Below are 16,050 nucleotides of genomic sequence, written 5' to 3'. Positions count from 1 at the left end.
TTTGTTTTCTTGTGCTAGGCATAGATTTTCTGCCCCGTAGTATGTAGAGGTGAGTGTTGTCCGTTATACTGCTTGTCATAATAGTTGTTTGATCTCTCCTTGTAGTGCTGCTCGTCAGCTCATCACCAAGTGTTGCCACTTGGATTCTAGTAGTGTCCGTATTTGTCGACCATTGAGGAATTTTGCTGGAGATTTGATTTTGCAGACATGGGTGTGGCTCTATGTTCCATCAACTGTCTTGTCCAGTTTCTCGTGCCTTTAGCAGTGGTTTTTTGCATCTCTGACCATCCTCTTGGGAAATCCGTTAGATTTTGGGTAGTGTTGTATGATTAGAACTGACATATAACTGATCGGGTTCTCAACTCCTTGATGTGATGCATGAAATTCTTCTCATATACCTTTTTGTAGGGAGGCTGGTATTATGATTTTATTGCTCTTTAGCAAAATACCATCTTGAACCCCAATCTCATCTTTAAAGTTCCAAAATGTTAAGAGGCAGCTTGGGCAGTGGGTTTGATTTGTAGGCCAGCCGGACAATACCATATTTGCAATTTCTTTTAGTAATGGGTCTTGCCATGTCTCAACTCTGATGTTCTCTATTCTGGTTATGGTATAGTCTGACCGAACCATCGTTTTTGGTTACATACACAAATGAGTTCACCCATGGTGTTGGCTCAGTCACTGGAGATAGTATACCTTGTGTCACTAAAAAGTCTAATTCCATTTTTAACTTCTCTTTAAGATTTGTTGTGGTGGGTGTACAACTGGCGTTACTTCCACATGAATAATATATTCACGAGGTAGACAACTAATAACATCAAATACGTCAGGGAATTCCTGATTCTTTTGTTTTCATTTAAATTCCTTTACCAACTCGATCTTGCGATTGAAATGGACTTTGTATTTTTATGTGATGCTTGGTTGTCATTTGTTTGTACCTGGTGATTTCTTGAACCGTCTGTATCAACTGACTTCATAGCTAAGTTTAGGGTCACTATCCCTAACTTCCGTGATGTCTGTAGTCCTATCAATATGGGCCCTTTTGAATTCACAACATGGAATGTTGCAGTGACAAATTTGTTGTGGAATCTTATCCCCAGCCTGCATGTTCCTTCTTGGTCAATCATTGTTTCACCGAAGGCAATCAATCATATAGCTGTTACTTTGAATGGTACTCCATGAAGATTTTTAAATATTTCCTTGGGTAAAAAACCTTCGCATCAATGTCTATTTGCCTCTGACTATTGCTAATTTTTAATTCAGCATATGCCTTGGTAGTGGATGATGGCAACTGCTGAATGGTGTGAAATAAATGTCTTCTCTTGAACCACTAATGTCACTTTCGCCTTCCATCACCATCCGTAGATTTGCTTGCCTGTATTACATGTGTACTGCTCTCTTCCACTGGCGTGCATATCACTTCAACTTGCTTGCATGTCGCCTTCTCCGTCTCTACTATACGTAACACTCTCGCTATAATCAAATCATTCCCTTCTTTGATTAAGGATTTCTCTGCACTGACTTTAGATAAATTTCGAATATGAAGAGATGGACTACAAAGGTATCTTCGACTATTTGGTCGTATTCACACTGGCTATTTGACGAAACCATTTCAAAAATGAGTGTGCGATTCATCTGAATTTTGTCTGCACTGCAGCAGTTGGTGTGTCTTGCCACGCAAAAATTAGACCTTGGGTTTGTATGCTGTCTAAAGTATTTAATGTAGTTTTCAACTGTCCTTTCTTCTTCATGGTGAAAGATGAATGTATCACTTATTTCTTGCCCTTCGACACCAGCCCATAAAAGATATCTAACCTTGATATCGTTGTTAACATTGTACATCGGACCTTCAAAATGAAGGCTGACTTGCCAAATAAATCTGTCCATCAATTTGGTGATGTTTGCGCTAGACCAATCTATTGTTAGTGGTGGAATTGGGATGAAGCTGCCATGCTAAATAATATCGATTTGGTATAAGATAATTATCTTACCTTTCGTGTTTAGCGGACATGCACATGGTTTTTTTTTTTTTAAATTCATGAGAAAAAAACAAATGTCACTGCTTATTCATTATTTTCTACTTTTTTTTTTACATGGAAGTCACCACTTATCAAGGCCTGGAGGCCACTCGGGGATAAGGATTATTGCGTGTACAGTAATCAATAGGGCAATATCGTAGTAATCGTTAGTAATAGAGATTTGATAAAGTGTCTTACTTAAGGGGCGGTTCATCAGGAATTTGTTTATGTTAGACTTGAAGACATCCAATTTGTAGTCAGGTGGGAAACTGGCAAACGGAAAAGAGTTTCACAGGCGTGCACTTCTAAGAAAGAAGCTTTGCTCATGGAATCTACGTTTTGATTTAGGCACAGATAAAGAGTGGGGAAAATTAATGACAGTGGTTTCAGCTAGACCAGTGTTTTTCGTGAAAGATTGGCGGGGGGGGGGGGCAGAGATTGGAGCTTGGACGGGCACTTGCCATAGAAATAATGATAAAACAAAGACAGGCTCGCAACGTCTCTTCTGTGGGAGAGAGGTTGCAGGGAAGAGAAAAGGGCATCCCTCACTAAACCACAAAGTCTATTTTGTACGCTGTCAAGATATGGCAGCAGTACTCCATCCTTGGACGTACTTGGCTTTTATATAGATGGAGAATTGCATCAGCAGTGAGATATCTACTGGAGCAGTAGTAGGATCCCACCATTTTTCCAGTGACCATGACAACAGATTTGATGTACATGTTCCATTTCAGATCAAGAGTAAAGGTCAATCCCAGAAGCTTGTCAAAGCATGGAGCCTCCCCAAGACGAGAACCATCCATTTTAATTGATGCCAGACGGGGATCAGAGCGTTGATGATGTAAAGATAGAAGTTTATTATTTTACTCTATATCTGTACTTAAATCAAAACGCGGATTCCATGAACAAAGCTTCTTTCTTAGAACTGCACGCCTGTGGAACTCTGTTCCGTCTGCCTGCTTTCCACCGGACTACAACTTGGATGTCTTCAAGTCCAACGTTAACAAATTCCTAATGAACCGCCCCCTTAAGTAAACACTTAATCAAATCTCCACACTAACGTAATGTACTTGCAATAACCCTTATCCCTGAGTGGCTTCCGGGCCTTGATAAGTGGTGATCACTGTGTAAAAAAAAAAAAAAAAAAAAAAAAAAAAAATTGTTTCGGTAAAAAAATATGTCCTTGTAATCCCGCTCCCGACACCATGTTATGTTGGGAAGGGGGTTAATCCGATATGAAGGTTGTGATATAGAATGGATAAGAAAGAACGAGAGTTAAAGAATTTATTTACAAAAGATGTCATGAAAGTGTACAAGGGAAGTAACTCTCCAGAACTTCTGATTTGTCCAAGGGACTTAACCCAACATTAATGAAATGAATTAAAATAAAATAAACGACTTAACCCAACATTAATGAAATGAATTAAAATAAAATAAACGACTTAACCCAACATTAATGAAATGAATTAAAATAAAAGAGTTGAAATAGGCACGGCCAAAAACGGAAGGAGGAAGTAAAAATTTTTTGATGGAGTCTCTCTTTAAAAATCTGCCAAAAATCAAGTAAAAAAAACATGCTCGAAACAATAAGCCGAAACTAAATAAAATATACTGTATTGTGGGTGGCGGGAGGTGGGGGCGAGGATTGTAAATAAAACAAACACAAAAAAAACGAAACAACTGCGCACGTAATTTTGAATGTGTTCAATTTTTCATTTGTGTTTTGAAATGTGAAATTCGTTGAATATTTAAATAATTATTATCTTTCAGATTAGCAAATTATATATATATATATATATATATATATATATATATATATATATATATATATATATACACATAGATTTTTCATGATTTTCACGAAAACCATTACTTTTAAATCTTTGCAAAATCAATTAATAATTAGTTAGTGAGCCCAATATTGTCAATATATTATTTCGATGTATAAACATTTTGACCCTTCCTTTTTTTTTAAAAATTCACCAAAAATCAGGAAATTAACCAGTTTTAATGAAATTTTCAGTATTCATTAAATAATGACCACGAAATATAATGAACCCATTATTTTTATTTGAATCTTAGTGGAAATGTATTATTTTGTTTAAACAAAAAACGCCTTTAATAAGGTTATGGTTTTCTGTTGTAAAAAAATGAATGAATTTATTTTTTGCCTTTTTTTATGAAAATAAAGCATTGTAAATTGTAACAAAAAAAAAAGAAAAGAAAAGAAAAGTTTTTTTCAGGAACATTACGAAAAAAGCTGCATAAGTCCATATTAATGAATTCGATATAACTCGAAGAAAAATTAATTTCTCGAACTACAGATATTAATCAACCTTCTTACTACTAGAATTATTCAGACAGTGTGCCAGTATATTGCAGGCTTACTGTTAAAAAAAAAAAAAAGAAAAAAAAAGGTACTTCTACAATTTCTCACTGAAGATGGAAATGCCATTTTTTTTTCAGGAACCTGTCGTTGGGGTCGGAGGGAGAAATAAACATTTTAGACAGTGATCGAGGTGGGAAATAAAAAAAAAAAAAGAAAATTACTAAATTGTTTTATTATGATCATATTTTCTTACGCAGACTTTTTGACAAATGTCTTTACAATGCTGTAGCTTTCGGTGGTTCACATCCACTAAGAATTCCTCACCCCCTTTAAGTCAACTTATTTAATTTTTTATTCCACCCGATGAAATTTTTTTTTTCTTTTTTTTTTACGAACGATTCTGGATAAAAATCCACGTTTTCCAATTACTCATGAGGAAACCCGAGAATTTGGTTAATTCTGTTTTTTCTTTCATCTTCAGAGATGATTTCCAAATGTACTGTTAGCTGTTAATAAACCAACTTAAGTCCAAAATACTAATCTCTCCCTCTGACCTCCACAACAGGTGCCCGAAAACAAATGGTGCCTCCATCTTCGGTGAAAAACTGTAGAAGTACCTTTTCTTACGCTACAAAATAATAAAGGGTTTTGACAATGTTCGGAATAACAGACCTTGACCCAACTGTGGCAACAGCTTGATCACTCCAGTCATTAAACCATCCATCAGGGGACACAATCTGAAGATGCAGATCCAGCATCATCCTGGCTCCCGTTGCCAGTTCTTCTCTAGTAGAGTGGCTCCTATTTGGAAGGGGCCAAGTTCCCACACCATCAATACCCCCCTCAGTAAATGCCTTCAAGTCACGCTTGGCTGCAGAATCGAAGAACCACGTCGGGTTGTTTCTCAAAGTGTGGCTTCAGTTTTTATTCTTGTTTCAAGTTTTCAATTTTGGTTCTCGTTTTGGCTCACAGCGTTTTGTTTTTTTCGATCAACAAGACCGTTTTTGCAATCAACGAGCCGAAGACCACCATGTTTTGTTATTCTTTATGTAATGTTTACAGATTTAAAGTGTGTATTTATCGAGTTCCGATGCAGAAAATAAATTTGGTGCTTGTTAAGATAGAGTCGACAGATCGATTTTATTTTAAATGTGTTCTTTTAATAAAAAACAATAATATGTACTTAATTGTCATGTCGAAAATATGTTGCATACTAGGGTCATATTGGGGTGACGAATATTATATAGTTGAGTGTTCATATTGGTTGGTTGGTTGTTTTTTGTTTTACGAGATATCAACCCTTTTCAGGTTATTTAATGCCGAATCCAAAGATTTTGAAGAAATATGTTTTAATAGAATATGCTTGTTTTCAAGTCGGTTTCTATTTAACCCATACAGGTACTACCACTCCGGGTCAGAGTGGACCTAGGAGCAATCGTAATTAAAGGGTGGCTCCAAAGCCTGCAAGCTGGGGCCTCACCACTGGATATAGTTTAAGGTCATATTGGAGAGAGAGATATATATCGAGTACATTCTAAAGAGAGACGAGGACTTGTAATACGGGGGTGAGGGGGAGATAGATTTTTTTTTTTTTTTTACACGGTGGTCACCAAGGATGGAATACTGTTGCCATATCTGGACAGGAGCTGCTGAAAACAACCTATCCTGCCTTGAAAGAGTACAAAATAGACTTCGTGGCTTAGTGGGGGATGCCCTTTTCTCTACCCTGCAACCTCTCTCCCACAGAAGAGACGTTGCAAGCCTATCCTTGTTTTATAGTTATTTCCATGGCAGGTGCTCGTCTGAACTCCAATCTCTGGTCCCCCCTCGCCAATCTTTCACGAAAAACACCCATCTAGCTGAATCCACTGTGAAAAATTTCCCCCACTCTTTATCTGTGCCTAAATCAAAACGTGGATTTCATGAACAAAGCTTCTTCCTTAGAACTGCACGCCTGTGGAACTGTTCCGTGTGCCTGTTTCCAACCTGACTACAACTTGGATGTCTTCAAGTCCAACGTTAACAAATTCCTAATGAACCGCCCCCTTAAGTAAACACTTCATCAAATCTCCACACTAACGTACTGTACTTGCAATAACCCTTATCCCCGAGTGGCTTCCGGGCCTTGATAAGTGGTGATCACCGTGTAAAAAAAAAAAAAAAAAAAAAAAAAAAATGGGGAAACCTGCATTTTCCCTAGAATTTGAATATAAAGGAATACTTATCTCCCTTTTTGACACGTTAATGGCTGTGAGAAATTCATTCTCACATTATTTAGAATTCTGGCTGAGCGAAAAATGTACACAACTATGAAAAGCGACTTACCTGATTGATAAACGCCGGTCGTTTGTTCTTTTCTATTTGTACAAATATGTTGCGTCATTTTGCAGCTCGGCTGAGCCTGTTAGTTGAGACTTCATTTGAAGTGGTAGTAAATTTCTTCTGAGAAGGTTTTCAAATGTTCTTGTTTTGGATTCATTTAAAAAAATTCCCCATAAAAAAGGAGGGGGGTTAATAACATCGGGCAGGTAAATTCAATATCAACATTTGTTGTTGATTAAAAAGACGATATTACGTCAAGAAAGGAAACCTAATTTGTTAGGTTAAATGGTCTTAAAAGCACCATGACAATTTTGGGTGCCAAAGCCCTTAAGTCAATAAGAATATTAAAATTGAGTCCATCATTCAGGAAGGATTGACCTGGACTGACTTGTAAGTTTAACTCGCTCGCGCTTGCGGGTTAAAATTCAGATATTTAACAGAGAACCAACAAGAAACTATACGAAAAATATATATAAGAAATAAATGTTACTGTAGCCAATAAAAGTTAATTTTATGCTTACCTGGTTTGTTTTGTTTTTGTTTTCAAGTAGTTTGTATTGCTCTTTATTTAATCTCAAAAATTTTAAAATTTTTCTGAGCAGATTTGAAAAAAAAAAAATAAATAAATAAATAAAAAAATAAAAATAAAAAAAAATAAATAAAAAAAAAAAATAATAAAAAAAAGAGGGTGGCATCTTTTTTTGAAAAAAAGCAAGCCTCATTTTGAATTTCAAGGTTTATAGGTGCTTTGAATTTTTTTTTGATATTTTTTTGACGGGAGTACCCAGCGTACTATAAACACCCCAACCTCCCCATGTTAAAAACGGCTTTCAAGGTTGAGGGTGTTTATTCCTAAAGCCGTTCTTAACATGGGGAGGTTGGGGTGTTTATTCTGAAAGCCGTTCTTAAAGTAAAAAATACAAAAAAAAAAAAAAAATCTAAACGAGGCTTGCTTCTTCCAAAAAAGATGCTAATTTTTTTTTTCTTTCAAGTCCCCAAAAAACAAACAAAACAGAAAACAAAAATATATTTTTGTAAACTGTGCATGTAAGCTTACTGACGGCATTATTAGCGTCCTAACCTATGAAAAAAATGAACAAATCTCTTAGTAAAAAAAACAAAAAAAAAACAGCGCCAGTTTTCGGGGGGTGCTAAAAACGAATATCACAGATTTGTTTTATGATATGAAGAAATTATTAAGTGTCCAGAAAGTGGGTGCTCATTTTACATTAAATTTATATAGGAAAGTGATCCCCCACTTTTTGAAAAAAGTAATTTCTTCATATTATGAAACTACTTATCGGCCCCAAATTTAAATGTGATATTCGTTTTGAGCACCACCAAAAACCTCTAAAAGTCGTCATTTTAAAGATTTTGGAGGAATTGGAAGGAAACTTGAGATTGACCGAATATTTTTTATTTGGTACATATACAGTTTAGTCAAGACATTAAAAAAATGAAAATATCGAAAAAAAGTTTAAATTGTACGTATCCGTTATAGAACAAAGTTCCCCGGAAAAAAATGTCAGTTAATTTCATCAAGTATTTTTTTTTTTTTTTTTTTTTTTACAGCAGAAAAACATGTTTTTATGAGAGCGCGTTGAAGGCAGCCATTTTGGATTTATAAAAAGTTTTGTTTGAATTTTAGAATTAACAAAGGGAGATAACTCCAGTTAAAGTGCTGACACCTCTTCCTATCTTTAATACTAGCTCGATATCATAAATTGTTTTTTCGCTGTAAAAAAAAAACAAAAAAAACTACTTGATGAAATTAAGTGAAATTTGTTTTTCAGAGAACTTCGTTCCATAACGGATACATACAATTTAAACTTTTCAATATTTTCATTTTTTAATGTCTTGACTAAACTGTACAAGTACCTTTTATTTTAATGTTTTAAAACTTTAATAATTCGTAATATCGTGATTTAACGATGTAAATACTGATATGGTCCTTCTAGAGTTGTCGAACTTTGCCAGGCTTTAACTGCAAGAGTGCACTGCAAGACTGCCTGCCAAAAACTTACCTTTATTTCTTGTATATATATATATATACATTTTTTTCCGTATAGATGTTTCTCTTGGCTTCTCTTCTAAATTACGCCGTGCTGAAATAACATTATTTAGAAAGCCATTCTTAATATGGGGAGGATTTTTTTGTAACTATTCTGTACTTGATTTAAAAAAAAAAAAAAAAGGGGGTAAATGTTACCTTACGTTACAACAGAACACGGACCACTCCACTTTAATTTGTTTTTCTAGAGGTATTCGAGGTCGATGACAACGAATCTGATAATTAAACCCGCCGCAAATTTACCGTTTGCGTGGTATGAGCCCCTCCTGGACCTTAGGACTATTGTTTTTCGTTTTTTTTTTTTTTTTTTTTTTTTTTAGGGAGGGGGGTTATTCAATTCCAGAACTTGTGCAGTTTAACAGGTGCTTCTGCAGTTTAACGCGCCGACATTTACAGAGTTGCATACCGTTTAGAATTTCACAAAAATTCTGTTTACATTGGGGAGAGGGGGGCAGGGGATGGTGCTGGGGCGCGAAACGAAAAACAATGTTTGGTGCTTATGGTTTTTTTAAACTTTTCGTGGAAACTTTTTTAGATCAATTAAAAAGCATTAAAAACTATGCAAGACAAAAAAAAAAAAAAATAAACACTTAAAAAAAAAAAAAATTATTTCAAATGGCCGCTTAGAGATTCCTACGCGATGTGATAAGACACTTCACTACGCCCGTTCGCACGCGAACGTAAGAAAAACACTACCGAAGGCGGTGAAATGGCACAAAATAGTCCCAAGGTCCAGGGGCTCATACCATACAAACGGTAAATTTGCGGCGGGTTTGATTATCAGATTCGTTGTCAGCGACCTCGAATACCCCTAAAAAAAAAAAAACAACAATTTAGAGTGGTCGGTGTTCTCTACCAAAAAAAAGATATCGTGAAACTTGAATTCAACCAACTTGAATATACTATAAAAAAAAAAAAAAAAAAAATAGCACAGTAACATAAGCAGCGTTTGTTATTTTTGTTTTCTTTCTTCGCAATATGAGCGATATCGTTCTTTTAAATTTAGACCAAAAGAAAACCATTAAAGAATTGACTTTTTCCAATTTCAAAGACTGATATCTGCTTCTTTAAAAAAAATCTCGGTACTTCAACGCGCTCTCATAAAAACGTGTTTTTCCGCTGTAAAAAAACAAACAAACAAACAAAACAAAAAAAAACGGGTTTGTATTATTGTACACAGAGATTCGAAAAAGTTGTCAAAAACAGATATATAACAAATAAATGATATATTTTTCGTGTTTTTATTCAATGTAACATGTTTATTCAGCTCGAAAAACATACAGTGTTTACCGATTGGAAGATTCAAAATGGCGCCCGACTTTCTCTTTAACACGGTAAGTTTGGGAAAAGGTGTTATAAATAATAAACTAGACAAAATACCATTAAAAAAAAAACACCGAATATATGTCAACCTATGTCACGGTAACATATTGAGCAAGTTTCTAACAGTATTTTGTCTAGTTTTATATTTATAGCACCTTTTCCAAAACTTACCGTGTTAAAGAGAGAGTCGGGTGCCGTTTTGAATTTTCCAATACATCGGTAAACACAGTATGTTTTTCGAGCTGAATAAACATGCTACATTAAATAAAAACACTGAAAAACATATCCAGTTAGGTAGAAAAGTAACTTATCTTGCCGTTGATAACATTTGTTTGTTATATATTTGTTTTTTGACAACTTTTTCGAAACTATGTGTACAGTAATACAACCCCCCAAAAAACTACTTGATGAAATTAAGTGAATTTTTTTTTTTCGGAGAACTTCGTCCCATAACGGATACATACAATTTAAACTTTTTTCGATATTTTCATTTTTTAATGTCTGGACTAAACTGTACAAGTACCCAAAATCTCGTCTTATTAGAATTTTCGATGCTTATTCAACTTGGCATTTTATTAATATAAAGAAAATACAGAAAAATATGTATAATGTACGTACCAATCACAGACCGAAGATGAAGCATTCCAAAAATCATGTGATTTGATCAAGTTGTTTTTCTTTTTATTCAAGAAAATCAAATTTTACTCCATGTTTATAAGTGGGAGAAAAGTTGCGGCCATTAATGAATCAAGGGAAGATAACCGACTTTCATCTTAATTTAAAAGACAACCAAACAATAGTTTATTGACATCACGTGTATTTTTATTTTATTTTATTTATTTATTTTTTTTCAGAAAATAAAATTTTCAAATTACGAAAACATTTGTCAAATTTGTAGTTTAACGGACATAAAACCATACAAAAATTCTTTTATATATATATATATATATATATATATATATATATATATATATATATATATATATATATATATATATATATATATATATATATATATAAAACACATTGGTAGACCCACTGGTGGAAATAAAACCAGAAAAAGTTTCTTCTTCTTCTTCTTCTTCATCATCATCATCATCATCATTATTATTAAATCATTTTTTTATTTGATTAAATGTACGACATTCGAGACCACAGAATGTAGCGGCCATATTGTTTTAAAAATTGTCCTTTTTAAGGTTTGACAGATTGGCTTTTCTAAGGCCAAATTTGTCCTTTTTTGAAGCTGTTTCACGGAACCATAATATTTGGCGCCCATTTTTTTTTTTTTTTTGCAAATTACCATTCTTCTTTTTCAAAAAAAAAAAAAAAAAATAATAATAATTATTATTTTTATGATTATTATTATTATTATTATTATTATTTTTATTATTATTATTATTATTATTATTATTATTATTATTATTATTATTTTATTTTATTTTTTTTTTACCACATTAGACCCAGACATTTGATTAAGATTTTAAAAAACGCTACTTGATGGTAAAACTGCATTTTAGGTGTGTACACGAAAAGACTTACATGTCTTGGCGCCAAATTTTAGCATCAAAATATCTGACAACAAACAGCCAATTGAGAGACCCGGCTGGTAGGGTCACAAACCAGCTAGTGTGTTAAAGGTATTGCCACACAGACTTAGGTTCTGTTGCGCGTTTTGTGCACTCATAGCATTAGAGTGGTAAATTCTAGTCATCAGTGAATATCTGGTTACATTTTGAGAGGTCCAGCACTAGACGAAGCTGGAAGTATTGCCACTGGGACTTAGGGTTAGTGTACATCTTCTTATCTGTGAATATGGCCGTACCCAGTGAGTTTCACAAGATAAAAAAAAATCTATAAAGTTTTAGTAGTAGATGTAAACCAGCCTCCAACCACATTGATTCAGAATATTGCATAGGATGCAAACCAGAATGATATTGGCTTGTTCAACAATTCTATCGACGACACTGAGAAAGCATTCTAAGAAGTGCTTACAGTATATTGCTGAAATATGTGTTTGCTAATCATAATCATTGGCTTAACGTCTATTTTATATGTTGCATGTGTTGGACAGCTTTTAGAAATTGACTTCCAATACAACCTAGCATTAGTTACACTACATAGCCTTAAATGTGACTGCGAGATCTTCTTTGAAAGTGAATTTATCTTCTTCTTCTTCTTCTTCTTCTTCTTCTTCTTCTTCTTCTTCACCATCATCATCAGTTTAACATCCGGTTTACATGCTGGCATGTGTTGGACGGCTTTTCAAAATTAACTTTCAAACTAATCTATCTCTGGCAAGGTCTTTATTTATCCCTCTTTCCACTCTTATCACTCCCTTTCCCTATGAACTGGCTTGGTTACCTCGTACTAACCCAAGAACTTTCATATCATTCTTTCAACGTGACCATACCACTAAAGTCTCCTGTTCTGCACACGTCCCCCAATACTTTCTACATTTGACCTTCCTCTGAGGTCATCAGATCTAATGTGACAGGTTCATTGCACGGGAAATCGACAAGCAAAGCTGTCACCAAGACGCCGGATGTATGGTGATGGATTCAGAGTTCAAAATCGTTGACAAGCTGATTTTTCGGAGACAAGTTACAATAACAAAACTCAGCTCGCTTGCATCAGTTCTAAGAGAGACAGCCGATTACGACACACGTGCTTGTCTGGAGCTCACACACTGTCACCTCCACCCACCTCTATCCACGCTGCACTAATGCTCTCCTCTCTTAAAACTCGTCATTGTCCTAATAACTGAATTCAGCTTTATGAAAGTAAATAAGGACATTTTATTCTTTTAGAAAATTCGTGGCGTCTTTTTCTTTAACCGAAGAGAAAAGTAGAACACATCACTGAGCCTGTCTTTAAGAATCTGATGTATCAGTTTCCTATCGTTTCTCACCATGCAACACATGTCCTTAACTCTCACTGGCCAGGCTCTACTTTTATCCATCATCACAAAGTATACACGATAGACTCTTCCCTTGTTCGGCAATTCTAATGCTGTGCTGGTTAGTAAAAACAAAATCTTGCAATCACACGTGCACCTGCTCCTTCCTGTGCTCAAATGATATCACAAAGGTGACAAGACTCTTAAGATAGGAGAAATTCAGTTAGAGATTGGGTAACCCGTGCTTCACTATCAACACCTCATCATGCATGGAACTACTACTACTACTACTACTACTACTACTTTATTTTTTATTTTATTTATTTATTTATTTTTTTACACAGTGATCACCACTTATCAAGGCCTGGAAGCCACTCAGGGGTAAGGGTTATTGCAAGTACATTACGTTAGTGTGGAGATTTGATGAAGTGTTTACTTAAGGGGGCGGTTCATTAGGAATTTGTTAACATTGGACTTGAAGACATCCAAGTTGTAGTCCAGTGGGAAGCAGGCAGACGGAACAGAGTTCCACAGGCGTGCAGTTCTAAGAAAGAAGCTTTGTTCATGTAATCCACGTTTTGATTTAGGCACAGATAACGAGTGGGGGAAATTTTTCACAGTGGATTCGGCTAGACGGGTGTTTTTCGTGAAAGATTGGCGAGGGGGGACCAGAGATTGGAGTTCAGATGAGCACCTGCCATGGAAATAACGATAAAACAAGGATAGGCTCGCAACATCTCTTCTGTGGGAGAGAGGTTGCAGGGTAGAGAAAAGGGCATCCCCCACTAAGCTACGAAGTCTATTTTGTACTCTGTCAAGGCAGGATAGGCTGTTTTTAGTAGCTCCTGTCCAGATATGGCAACAGTATTCCATCCTTGGATGTACTTGGCTTTTATATAGATAGAGAATTGCATCAGTAGTGAGATATCTTCTGGAGCGGTAGAAGGATCCCACCATCTTTCCAGCGACCTTGGCAACAGACTTGATGTACATGTTCCATTTCAGATCAGGAGTAAAGGTCAAACCCAGAAGCTTGTCAAAACACGGGGCCTCACCCAGACGAGAGCCATCCATCACAATTGATCCCAGATGGGGATCAGAGCATTGATGATGTAAGGATAGGCGTTTGGTTTTAGATGCATTAAAGGTAACCAGCCACATCTTCCCCCACTGAACCACACGCTCGAGATCAGAGGGGAGAGAATCAGAGAGAACTTTGTCATTTACAGCCTTTGATGTGTTGCCGTAGATGGTCGTGTCATCAGCATAGATGTCAACGAATGATTTAAGTATGTGTTTAGGGAGGTCATTGATGTAGATCAGGAAGAGAGTTGGGCCTAGGATTATTCCTTTCTTTCCATCATTCCTGGTCCTGGATATGACCTTAAACGATATCCGATGGTGAGACCCCAGCTTGCAGGCTTTGGGGAGTGTGGAGCCACCCTTTAATTGCCATTGCTCCCAGGTCCACTCTGACCCGGAGTGGTAGTACCTGTTAGGGTCCCAACTATAGTTTGAATAGAAACCGACTTGCAAAAAACAAATATATTCTATTAAAAAAGTTTTCTTCAAAATCACCGGATTCGGCATTAAATAACCTGAAAAGGGTTGATATGCCGTAAAACAAAAACAACCAACCAACCAATCCATCACTTCTTGTCTCATTTGCTCTTCACTGCCAGACATATACTGCTACTCTCTTTTTCTTCTTTATTCATGTCATTTATTTATTTATGTCATCCTCTTATTCTCTTTCTTTAACACAACTGCTGCCACCACTGCAGGAGTATTTATGTTATGCTGTTGTAAGTTAGATACAATGAAGATATTATTAGATAAATACTGTAGAAACCCGGGATACGGCATTAAAAATTAGTAACAAAATACAGTACAGCATATAATGGTTGGTTGTTTTTGTTTTACGGCATATCAACCGTTTTCAGCTTATTTAATGCCAAATCCAGTTATTTTGAAGAAAATTTTTTTAATAGAATATATCTGTTTTTCAAGTCAGTTTCTTTTTAACCCATAGTTGGGACCCTAACAGGTACTATCACTCTAGGTCAGAGTGGACCTGGGAGCAATGGCAACTAAAGGGTGGCTCCACACTCCCCAAAGCCCGCAAACTTGGGCCTCACCATCGGATATAGTTTAAGGTCATATCCAGGACCCAGTATATAATACACATGCATATAATCAAATAACATTATAAATAACACCGTAAGGCGGGGCAAATACCGTAATCAGGGCCTGGAAAAACATTGTATTCCACATTGTAACCTGAAAAAAAACGTATCCTAGGGTCACCGTATCCCGGGGTTCTACTGTAGGTTTTTATCGAACATTAACATACAGTAACAGTTAGTGAGCACTCTGCGTAGAAATTATACTAGAGAGTTTCCATGGAATTCCTATGCTAAGGGTTATATTATTATAACTTTATGTAGCTGATCGAGAACTGGGTTTTTTTTTTTACAAGGGAATCACCACTTATCAAAGCCCAGAGGCCACTCGAGGATGAGGATTAAAGGGTGTACAGTGGTCAAAAGGACAATATAGAAGTGTAAATTTGGTAAATTGGATTACTTAAGAACTTGTTTACATTGGACTTGAAGACGGCCATATTGTAGTCAGATGGAAAGCGGACACACAGAAGAAAGTTCCACAGGCATGCAGTTCGAAGAAAGAAGCTTTGTTCATGGAATCCACATTTAGGTTTAGACACAGATAAAGAGTGGGGGAAATTATTGATAGTGTTTTCAGCTCGACGAGTGTTTTTCGTGAATGTTTGGTGAGGGGGGGACCATAGATTGGAGCTCAGACGAGCACTTACCATGAAAATAACGATAAAACAGAGACAGGCTCGCAACGTCTCTGCTGTGAGAAAGAGGTTGCAGGGAAGAGAAAAGGGCATCCTCCACTAGGCTATGAACTCTGTCAAGGCAGGATGAGGTCTTTCTAGCAGTTCTTGTCCTTATCCTTGCATCCCTATCCTCATGATGCACGGAAACAAGCTATTCTGGAATGAACTGGTATGTCTGCGACCACTTATCTTAAACAACTTTTCAATGATCTCTCAGAAATCGTA

The 16,050-nt window shown here is 35.9% G+C and overlaps 1 long non-coding RNA gene across 2 annotated transcripts in view; it reads right to left on the bottom strand.

The window, feature by feature from the left end:
- Nucleotides 1-10,913, bottom strand: part of LOC145297085 (uncharacterized) — a 60,684-nt gene extending 49,771 nt beyond the window's left edge. Inside the window, exon 1 of one of the 2 annotated variants that reach the window (XR_013870106.1) lies at nucleotides 10,682-10,913. This is a non-coding gene — a long non-coding RNA (uncharacterized LOC145297085). Of the gene's footprint in view, nucleotides 1-6,672; nucleotides 7,314-10,681 lie in introns of those variants that run through there. The other variant, XR_013870107.1, reaches the window with a different exon arrangement.
- Between the last annotated feature and the right edge of the window lie 5,137 nt (nucleotides 10,914-16,050).

The sequence above is a fragment of the Euprymna scolopes genome, chromosome 17 (assembly GCF_053919585.1).
Source record: "Euprymna scolopes isolate OS-2025 chromosome 17, ASM5391958v1, whole genome shotgun sequence".
NCBI classification, from domain to species: Eukaryota; Metazoa; Mollusca; class Cephalopoda; order Sepiida; family Sepiolidae; genus Euprymna; species Euprymna scolopes.
The sequence above is the reverse complement of the archived record's forward strand: the minus strand, read 5'-3'. Positions and strand labels throughout refer to the sequence as shown.